The following is a 10,236-nucleotide window of genomic DNA, read 5'->3' on the forward strand; positions in this document are numbered from 1 at the left end:
CCCAGCCAGTCGCCATCACAGTGTGGTCGATTCAAGGCTAGAACAGTAATATTTAGCATGGCGCTAAGGGCGTAGTCAGCTAAAGCAATTCGCTACAGGTAGTTGAAATGGCTTATCTTGCTAGCATCTTGTAGCTAGTCAAGAAAGCCAAGCATGAAACAGCGAGAACTGCAAACACCTCAACTTACCTTTCAGCAAAACCAGGAATAGTTGGAGAGATTGGAAAGTTATTTAATTCGCAGTAACGGCGTCCGGGAACGAAACTTCAGCACAGGCTTAGTCAGGGCTGGACTGGGGACTTTTGGCTTAAAGGGGCCGCTCATACTGTAGCGGCGCAGAACTGACTCACCGGTGGGCCCCGCACCCTTGTGGGTCCCTATTTTCAGAAATGTAAAAAAAATGTAAAATTAAAACAAAAAAAACCCACGAGGGTGCAGGGCCCACCGGGAAATGCCCGGTATGCCAGATGGCCAGCCCAGCCCTACGTTTGGAGGACTGTTGAGCCGTCATGAAACCTCTGACATTTAACAGGCGAAGAGGATTTCAGATGAGATCCAAGTGCTGGCGAACTGGGTTATATACCCCTGGACAAGCCCTGAATGCATGCTGCTCATTGGCCTGGCGGCATGATTAAAAGCTGGCATCGGTATATCTCATCCAAGAGTGATCATAACTATAGGAGATGTCGAAATGAGTTGACCGAAAGAGAACATACTACATTATCCTGACATGGTCACTCAATTTTTCCTGTTAATGCTATCCACATGGCTAATGTGTGTGTGTGTGTGTGTGTGTGTGTGTGTGTGTGTGTGTGTGTGTGTGTGTGTGTCTGTGTGCCATCAGCGTGATTATCTAACAGGGCAGGTGGCTGACTGTGGACCGCTTAGTTTAATGCCAAAAAACTCCCTCTCTCTCTCTCTCTCTCTCTCTCTCTCTCTCTCTCTCTCTCTCTCTCTCTCTCTTTCGTATGTGCGCACTCTCCCAGACACACACACACACAAAAGCACAAGCAGCTCACATGTAGCCTACACACACACACACACACACACACACACACACACACACACACACACACACACACACACTACCTCTCCCCCCCACTGTAACAGTTCTAAAAATACACTCTGGAAATGCCCCACATTCATTTCCTCCAGATATCAACTCGCCCCCCCCTCCCCCTCCTCCCCCCTCCCCTCAGGGCATCCTGTGCACTCCTGAGTAGGGATGTAAATAAAATCGAAATGTATCGATGTATTGGAAGTATCGGCCGGCGATTTAATCGAATCGCATCGTATCGTGGGGCATTCTTAAGAATCGAAAAGAATCGAATCGCTGGCCCCTGTGCAATGCCCTAGCTCCATAACACAATTGTAGTGGAAAAGTAGTTGGAAAAAATTGAATCGAACTGAATCGCATCGTATCATGGGGAATTCTTAAGTATCGAAAAAAAAAATCTAATCACTGATTTAAGAAATCGATACAGTATCGTATCGTCATGAAGCCTGTGATTTACACTCCTACTCTTGAGCATGTGCGGCAGGAGCATGAGGTGTGTTTTTGATGAATCCACAGAAAATAAATGGCGCCATAGACGGAAAGAAATGAATAGAGGAGGAAGGAGGAAAATAACTGAATGGAAGAGGAAAGGTGGATATTTTCTGTGTGGTTTAAAAAAAAAGATCTCCTGTGACATGTTATTATCTGACTGTGGTGATCTTGTGGAGTCTCCAACCAGACATGTCCACAGCAAGGGATTTGTACCATTTCAGGACAGGAGACATGGTAGATGTAGGGGCTTGTAGGGACTATATTGGGGATAGATATGCAGACATTGGGCCATTAAAATAGCCATCTCCTGGCGATGAACCTGAACTGCCCGATAAAGTATTCATTTATTAATTTAAGACCGTTAAACAGACACCACCTCTACAGCAGATATAGATTGCCCATTTCGGGTTTCCTTACAGGACTGCTATCAACTTGATAGGACCATTGGACCACATAAACGACCATTTCAATTGATTCCTCCACATCGTCCACCTGAATCATCCTCAGGATACTCTGACGGGCAAGTCAAATAATTAAGTTGAAATTGTCGTCTTCAAACTAAGAAGGTGTATATTTTAATACCGTAACTATTCATTACTGACTCAGGAGCACAAAGGGTTTTTTTTTCCTTTTTTCAAATCTATGAAAAATAGAGATTCGGTTTGAGAGATAACGCACAGCGTTATAAATTTGCTGTTACCAGAATGACAATGACCAAGTCATAGTGCATTGCTAAATGCCCTGTGCTATGTCACAGCATTGTGTACTATGGTAGTTAACTTTTCAATGACTATTACAGTGTGCCACTGGAGGTACGGCGTGCATTAAGGGGTTAAACGTTTAGTTTGTTTGTTACTGTTCCCCCATGTTCCATTTGTACAGGATTTGTGCTCTTTCCTGTTAAACTTTCTCATCCCGGCGACAAGGCAACACAATGGTGAGGTCTGGCCACTCCAGCTGTCACCACAATCACACACAGTACTCTCTCTTTTGACTTTCTGACTCCTTAATCTCAATTTCCAGAAAAGAGATGGCTCACAGCGTCTGTGACCTTTTCATCTATTTTGTAGTGTGTGTGTGTGTGTGTGTGTGTGTGTGTGTGTGTGTGTGTGTGTGTGTGTGCTCACGTGCGTGTGTTCCTGTTTCAGTCTCCAGTCTCTCATTTTGTCCCAGTTTGCCTGATCTCATCTAAATCCCAGGCCGGTTGCTTGTTCGTCTCTAAAGCTTGTTTTTGGAGCACGACGTGAGAAGCAGTCAGTTGCTGTCACTCTGCCCAAGTAGTACTGAACTTCTTTGGTCTGCATGGGACACTCATACAACAACACAGACTGCAACGAATATGATCTGATGAGAAAGATGTCACAGAAAATACCTCAAAATGTGTGACAGGCTCAGGGGTGCCACTATGGCACTGCGTGCTAAAACACACTGAACCATGAATGGGCTGCATCCCCATGGGGGGCCAAGGTTCAAATCCACCCTGGGTCATTTCCCAACCCCTACACCATATCTCCCATTAGCCTGGGAACTCCCATACTGCCTTTAGTTCTACACAATCATTTCGATCTGAAAGACAGTATGGCGAGGATGACTCATAACGTACAAGATCATGGGATCTGTGTCATAATGGCCAAGCATTCCGACCTTTACAGTTTCTCTGCCCAATCAGAGAGCAGGGCAGTGTGTCATAATAGCCAAGTATTCCGGCCCCCACAGAATTTAAAATAGGCAACTCCCCAGACCTAATCTCACTTGTGAATAGATCTGGTGCTAACCAGGTCATTTCCCAAAATCTCCCATGGTAGCCCAAGTTCAAGTTCACCCTGGGTCGTTTCCCAACCCCTACAACATACAGTATCTCCCATGGTAGCCCAAGTTCAAGTTCACTTTAGATCATTTCCCAACCCCTACCCCATCTCACTCCCATGGGGAGCCAGGTTCGAATCCGCCCTGGGTCATTTGCCAACCCCTAAGACTTACCTCACGTCTCTCCCATGGGGAGCCAGGTTTGAATCCAACCCCATCTCTCTCACATACTTATTTTCTGTCACCATTTCACTGTACTACCTAATAAGGCGGAAAAAGCCTAAAAATACAGTATCTATATATAACTACACAGACTACAACAAACTTAATCTGACGAAAAGAATTTCACAAACAAATCAACTGAAAATGTTTACAGAGGCCATAATATAATAATATATAATTATATTTATAATAATTAATATATAATAATGTTTACAGAGGCCACAAACGTGATGACATTTTAGTAATAGGAGCCTGCAGCCAGACCGAATCACTCCTATACGTTTATATGGAAATGATCAAAATAGAAGACGCAAAACTGGCGTCTCGTCTTCAGGTTTTTGATGCCTTTTACACAAGGAGGATTGCAATGGAAAAGGACAAAATGTTTTGTCAAAAGTGCCTTTCGTTTACATGTCAGGCCATCTTTAGCCTCGCGAGCCATCCTACGTACTTCCGCCAAAGGATTGGCTCCACTACTGTAGTCTGGCCGTGCTTCTCTGTGGAGTGCCTGGAGCAGTAGAATTTTGATCGCAACGCCCCCCCAGAAAACAGCCAATAATCGAATACGCCCCCCATGTGGGGGCGAAAGGGGGAGGACGCTCGTGACAATGACGTACACATCTGCGCCAGAGCCATTGGTCTGCGCTATGTTGTTGTTGAGTAACTGCCAGCGATTGGGTGAGAGGTGTCCAATAATTTCAAACCATAACTGAGTGCAAACTTCCTGCTTCCTACAATCACTTCAGAGCAAACAAATGCCAGACCATAAATACGAAATGAAATGGTAGTATTATGGGATGGTCAGGACCAGGCTAGGCCATCTTAGCCCGAACATGCAAAAATCTGGAGAAGTGTGATGTGAAGGTGTATGGGAAGTGAGCATGTTTTTGCTTTTTTGATGTTTTGTATTAAGTGTCTTGTATAAAGTGTCATGTTTGAAAGTGAAGTGAAGTGAAAGCCCATTGGGAAACTCCCATCGTCATTGTGACACAGCACTCCACAGCACACAAGTGAACACTGCACACTGCACACAACGAAATTGCATTTATGCCTCACCCGTGCAAGGGGGCAGCCCTCAGTGGCGCCCCATGGGGAGCAGTGTGGTGGGACGGTACCATGCTCAGGGTACCTCAGTCATGGAGGAGGATGGGGGAGAGCACAGGTTGATTACTCCCCCCACCAACCTGGCGGGTCGGGAGTCGAACCGGCAACCTCTGGGATGCAAGTCTGACGCCCTAACCGCTCACCCATGACTGCCCTGTTTGTATAAAGCGCCCCAAAAAGATAATTCATTTGATAAATTATTCATGCACATACATTTTAATGTAATGCATCTAGTGCTCTACTTATGAAAGACACTGTTAACAGAAGCACCCCACCTTAATGGGCAAACGCGTACATCCAAGTAAATGTACTGCCTTTGCCAAAGATATTTTAGAATTCTTTCTCTTTCTGTACTTTCTCTGCTTTCGCTGTGTGTACATCTATCTTCTGAGAGTAAGTACGAGCAAGCAGCCTTGCTATGATGACACTGGCACTACGGTTGGCAGGCTGCTGGCATGGTGGTAAATCTGAGGGTTGCTCAGAGTTGGCACCGGAATGCATGGAGGAAAGGATGGGATGGGATGGGCAGTGCAACCCCTCCCCGAGGGCACTGGTGCCAACAACATACACATGCACGCATGCATGTACACACACACGCACGCACGCTCACACACACACACACACACACACACGCACGCTCACACACACACACACACACACACACACACACACACACACACACGCACACTCACACACACACACATACAGCTTTCCAACAGCCTTGAATCTACCCTAAGCCTACCCACTGAGTGTTTCTCTTTGGTCCGGACTGACAGATGAAATCCTATCTTAGAATATAGAACTGTGATACTGTTGTTATTAAGGATATCTGTGATAGTAGTGATGTCAACAAGCCCAGTAAACTGGCATAAAACATATTTATATTGTGACTTATTAAAAGGCTTACTGTCTGTGTTTATGGTTTACAGTTGGAAACCCATCAGGAGTGCCAACACGGCGACATACATACAGTTATCTGTATGTGTGTGTGTGTGTGTGTGTGTGTGTGTGCATGTGTGCGTACATGCATGCGTGTTGTTGGCACTAGTTGACACCAACCTCATAAACAGTCTGTTAAAAGAGCATCAAGCAACATATTTCACCAGCCCCTGCTGCCTGGGTTGCAAATGGAAGTGTCCATGAAGTACAAACATCAATCTACCAGGCAGGCAGGCAGCCTCCCACACCGCTGCACCACCAGCTGCAGCAGAGGCTAATTTCAGTGTTTGCAGTATAGTAGACACGACGAGTCTGCTCTGGCATCACGACTCAAAACTTTTCCTCTGCACTTCTCTCTCTCTCTCTGTCTCTGTCTCTCTCTCTCTCTCTCTCTCTCTCTCTCTCTCTCTCTCTCAGAGGACCTCAGAAATACTAGGGCTGACCCTGCCAGCAGCATTCTTCATTCTTTTAGCCTAAATAATTAACAACTAGTGCCGCCATTAAAACTGAAGTCCAATATTCTACTCCCGCCCTAACCTACTCCCCCCTAAACTAAACCCCCCAGCCCAACCCAGCCTCTCCCCTCTCTAGCAGGTCGATACGAGACAGCCGCGGCGTGCGCCCATAAAGCCAGCGAAGAGGAGCACACTCACTCACACACAAACATGCCCTGTCTAACTGGGGATCAATGCAGCTGGCTGAGGATGAAACACCAGCAGCAGCAGCATTAAGGGAAGTGATTAGGGCGTTAGACCAAAGGTTGCCGGTTCAACTCCCGGCCTGCCAGGTTGGTGGGGGGGGGGGGGGTAATTAACCAGTGCTCTCTCCCATCCTCCTCCACGGCTGAGGTACCCTGAGCATGGAACCATCCTGGTGCACTGCTCCCTAAGAGTGCCCCTTTGCACGGGTGAGGCATAAATGCAATTTTGTGGAGTGCAGCGTTACAATGACAATGGGAGTTGGAGTTTCCCATCACTGCCGGCCGCAAATCATAGATATCAAACATGGTTTGATATTTATGACTCGAAATAGAACATTGGGTATTTTCTCCGTGTTCACGATCGGAGATAAAATTGACAATTTCAATTCTGTTTTCGCATGAGGCACAACCCGACGTCAACGTCTGATATGATTTTAAAGTTGCACAGTTTGAGGCCAGCTTAAGACGAAGAATTGCCAAATTGGTGTGTTGCTGAATAACACAAAAGAAAAGTCCAAGTCTCGGTCTAAGTGCAACAAAGTGTGACCAAGTGGAATGTGTTCAACATGTGTTCATGTGTTCAAAATCAGTTCAACCGGAAGAGTTCAACCTATAGACTATTCTTATTACTAAACAACAAAAGTTGCAAAGAGTCAACAAGACAGAAAAGAACCTCAAGAGTCAGAAAAGCGAGAAGAAAAAAAATAAAAACAATAAAAAGTAATGCTCTCTACTGTGGCATCCTCAGATCAATAAGAGGATAAAGCACCAGTAGGCAGCATCATCAGTACCAGTCATGCCTGGCTGGCTGTCTGCCTGGCTGGCTGGAAGCTGCCAAGAAAAGCATTAGATACACTATTAGCAGGTGCGGAGAGACCTGTAGACCTGTCACGCTTAATGTCACGCTGACAAGCTGACAAGCGAACAAGACACGATATAAGGCCTAGAGACTAATGTCAGACAGTAGGGAAAGACCTGGGAACCAGTAGTGTTAATGTCACACTGGCAAGCAAACAAGACACAATATAAGTAAGGCCCAGACCAGGGGTTACCAACTTTTTCCAACATGGGGCTCAATTTAAATGTTCACAATTGTTCAGGGCCTACCTGTCCTCTGATCCAATTAACAATAAAACTCAAATAAATATTAAAGACCAACACATACAGAAATATATATATATATATTTTTTTACAAATTGTAGCGCCCTGTACACTTCTAGTGTTAATGTCAAGCTGAAAAGCAGACAAGACATGTTAGGCAACAGTGTCATGTCACTAATAACTGACATCAGCAGGTCGCCCGGGAGACGTTATGGATACGGGATGCGGATGCTGGACAGCAGGGATGGAGGGGTAATTAAGGTTACCAACCGACCCTTGACATACGGCATCGGCCCATATTTAGAAACACAGGTGGGGTTTCGCATTGCGTTGAAACAGGACTTCATTTGTTTCAAATGCAGGAAATTGCAATTAAGAAATAACATTCTCTGGGCTCCCCAGGCCCCCACAATATTTTTTTTCGCAGGCTGTTGCCAACCCTAGGATGAGGGAGTCCCCTGAAAACACGTGGTGAGAAGTAAAGTGCTTGTCACAAACAAACACGGGTCCTTGTCACAAACATGCATCGTAGAAAGTGGATATCTCATGCACACGTCACATACTGCATGTAACAGAAAGAAGGTGACTGGTTGACCCACACACACGCATGGCAGAAGCTGGCTGTCTCATACATACGATACGATACGATATGATATGATAGGACTTAATTATCGATTTTCACTGAAATTCATTTTGCATCCCTCAGTAAGACTCATTTAAGAAAGGACACACACATACAGTAACATCACAAGACTATTGGACATGTGCCATTACGGCATGTGGAGCATAACGACAACAGCACCAACAACAGACAAAAACAGAACCTGGAGTTGAAACAATATTTTACTTCATGCCCTGATGAAGGCCAATATGGCCGCAACGCGTAGGCCCATGTGCTTTTAAACTGAATTTGCCATGTTAAATTAAAGGCTTTTTTTATATTTTTCTCAAATCTCAGAGTGCCTCTGCTTTTTCCTTCCTTGTTTGGACCAATATTTTACTTATTTGTCTATACTGCCAAAAGGTAAGTTACGATAAGTGCAGCATTCCCCTCTTGAGCCATTGCAAGCACAAAGCAGACTTGCTACCCAGCCTTCCCCGTCTCTCCTCCACAAAGCAGACTTGCTACCCAGCCTTCCCCGTCTCTCCTCCACAAAGCAGACTTGCTACCCAGCCTTCCCCGTCTCTCCTCCACAAAGCAGACTTGCTACCCATCCTTCCCCGTCTCTCCTCCACAAAGCAGACTTGCTACCCATCCTTCCCCGTCTCTCCTCCACAAAGCAGACTTGCTACCCATCCTTCCCCGTCTCTCCTCCACAAAGCAGACTTGCTACCCAGCCTTCCCCGTCTCTCCTCCACTGTCCTGCAAAGCAGACTTGCTACCCATCCTTCCCCGTCTCTCCTCCACTGTCCTGTCAAAAATAAATGTAAAAAAAAACAAAAAAAAGGAAAGAAAAGAAATATTGTCTAAAAATATTGTGATATCAATATTGACTGAAATAATCGTGATATTGATTTTTCTCATAATCGAGCAGCCCTAGCCCAGTCACAGATAGAAGGCAGATAGAGGATGTAGGCCTAGGTACTATACGTACAGACATACTGTACATACAACCCACAATAAGTTAAATACATTACCACCGTGGAGTGATAGCAGCACTATAGTCTTAAGACTGAATCAACAGAAGAATTGACATGCTTGACAGGGACAGGACAGGTTGACTAAAACACGTCATCTGAGAGAGGACCCCCCATGGCACGGAGGAGACAGATGAGAGGGTTAAGTTTAACATTTTTTTTATTTTAAACCCCAAACCAAACCCCAGCAAGACAGTGCTGACTTCAGCAATGCAACTGTGCTTGTTGCATATACAGTACTGTCCACACACACACCCACACCAGCAATGCATTTCTTCCTCTTGTGATATATAGGTAACTTCAGTAAGCCACAGTGTACTCTAGCCCTCTAGTACAAGCTCATGAGAGATGAGGAGGAGCGGTGAGTAGAGCAGTAGGCTAATGGTCTTTACCGGCATCGCAGCATCGCCATGACAGACTGATGGGCTTGATCATGTTACAGCTGCAGGGACAGATTAATGCACAGGCTAGATATGGCTGTAGCCTAGGGCCCTCATCTGCCAGGGGGCCCCACAGGCTAGATATGGCTGCAGCCTAGGGCCCGCACCTGCCAGGGGCCCCGACCACAGACTAGATATGGCTGCAGCCCAGGGCCCCCATCTGCCAGGGGGGCCCACAGGCTAGATATGGCTGCAGCCTAGGGCCCCCACCTGTCAGGGGCCCCGACCACAGACTAGATATGGCTGCAGCCTAGGGCCCCCACCTGCCAAGAGGCCCCCACAGGCTAGATATGTCAGCAGCCTAGGGGCCCCGACCACAGACTAGATATGGCTGCAGCCTAGGGCCCCCACCTACCAAGAGGCCCCCAGTTGGCCAAAAAAAGGGGGGATACAATGTAATAGGAGACATCAATGTAACAAGGTGCAGTATTGACAACTTAGTCTGCCAGTGCCTGCCAGTGACTGTTTTAAATCGTATTAATATTACTGGTGGGTTGGAATTACCCGACCCACCCTACTCCAGTTGACACTAGCCCAGAGTTGTGTTACATTATCAGCACTCTTCCGTCAAGTCCTCACATTTTCCCAGAAATTACTTGATGCTCAGGCAGACAATCTGTTTTCCCTTCCTAGGCTATTTTCTAATGGCATTTAGGTAGGTCTAAATTCCACAACCTTTCACTGTGCCTTGCTGCAAAACTGTTGAAAACAAAAACAATAGAACTACGCAAGGGAAAC

The sequence above is a fragment of the Engraulis encrasicolus genome, chromosome 4 (assembly GCF_034702125.1).
Source record: "Engraulis encrasicolus isolate BLACKSEA-1 chromosome 4, IST_EnEncr_1.0, whole genome shotgun sequence".
NCBI lineage: Eukaryota > Metazoa > Chordata > Actinopteri > Clupeiformes > Engraulidae > Engraulis > Engraulis encrasicolus.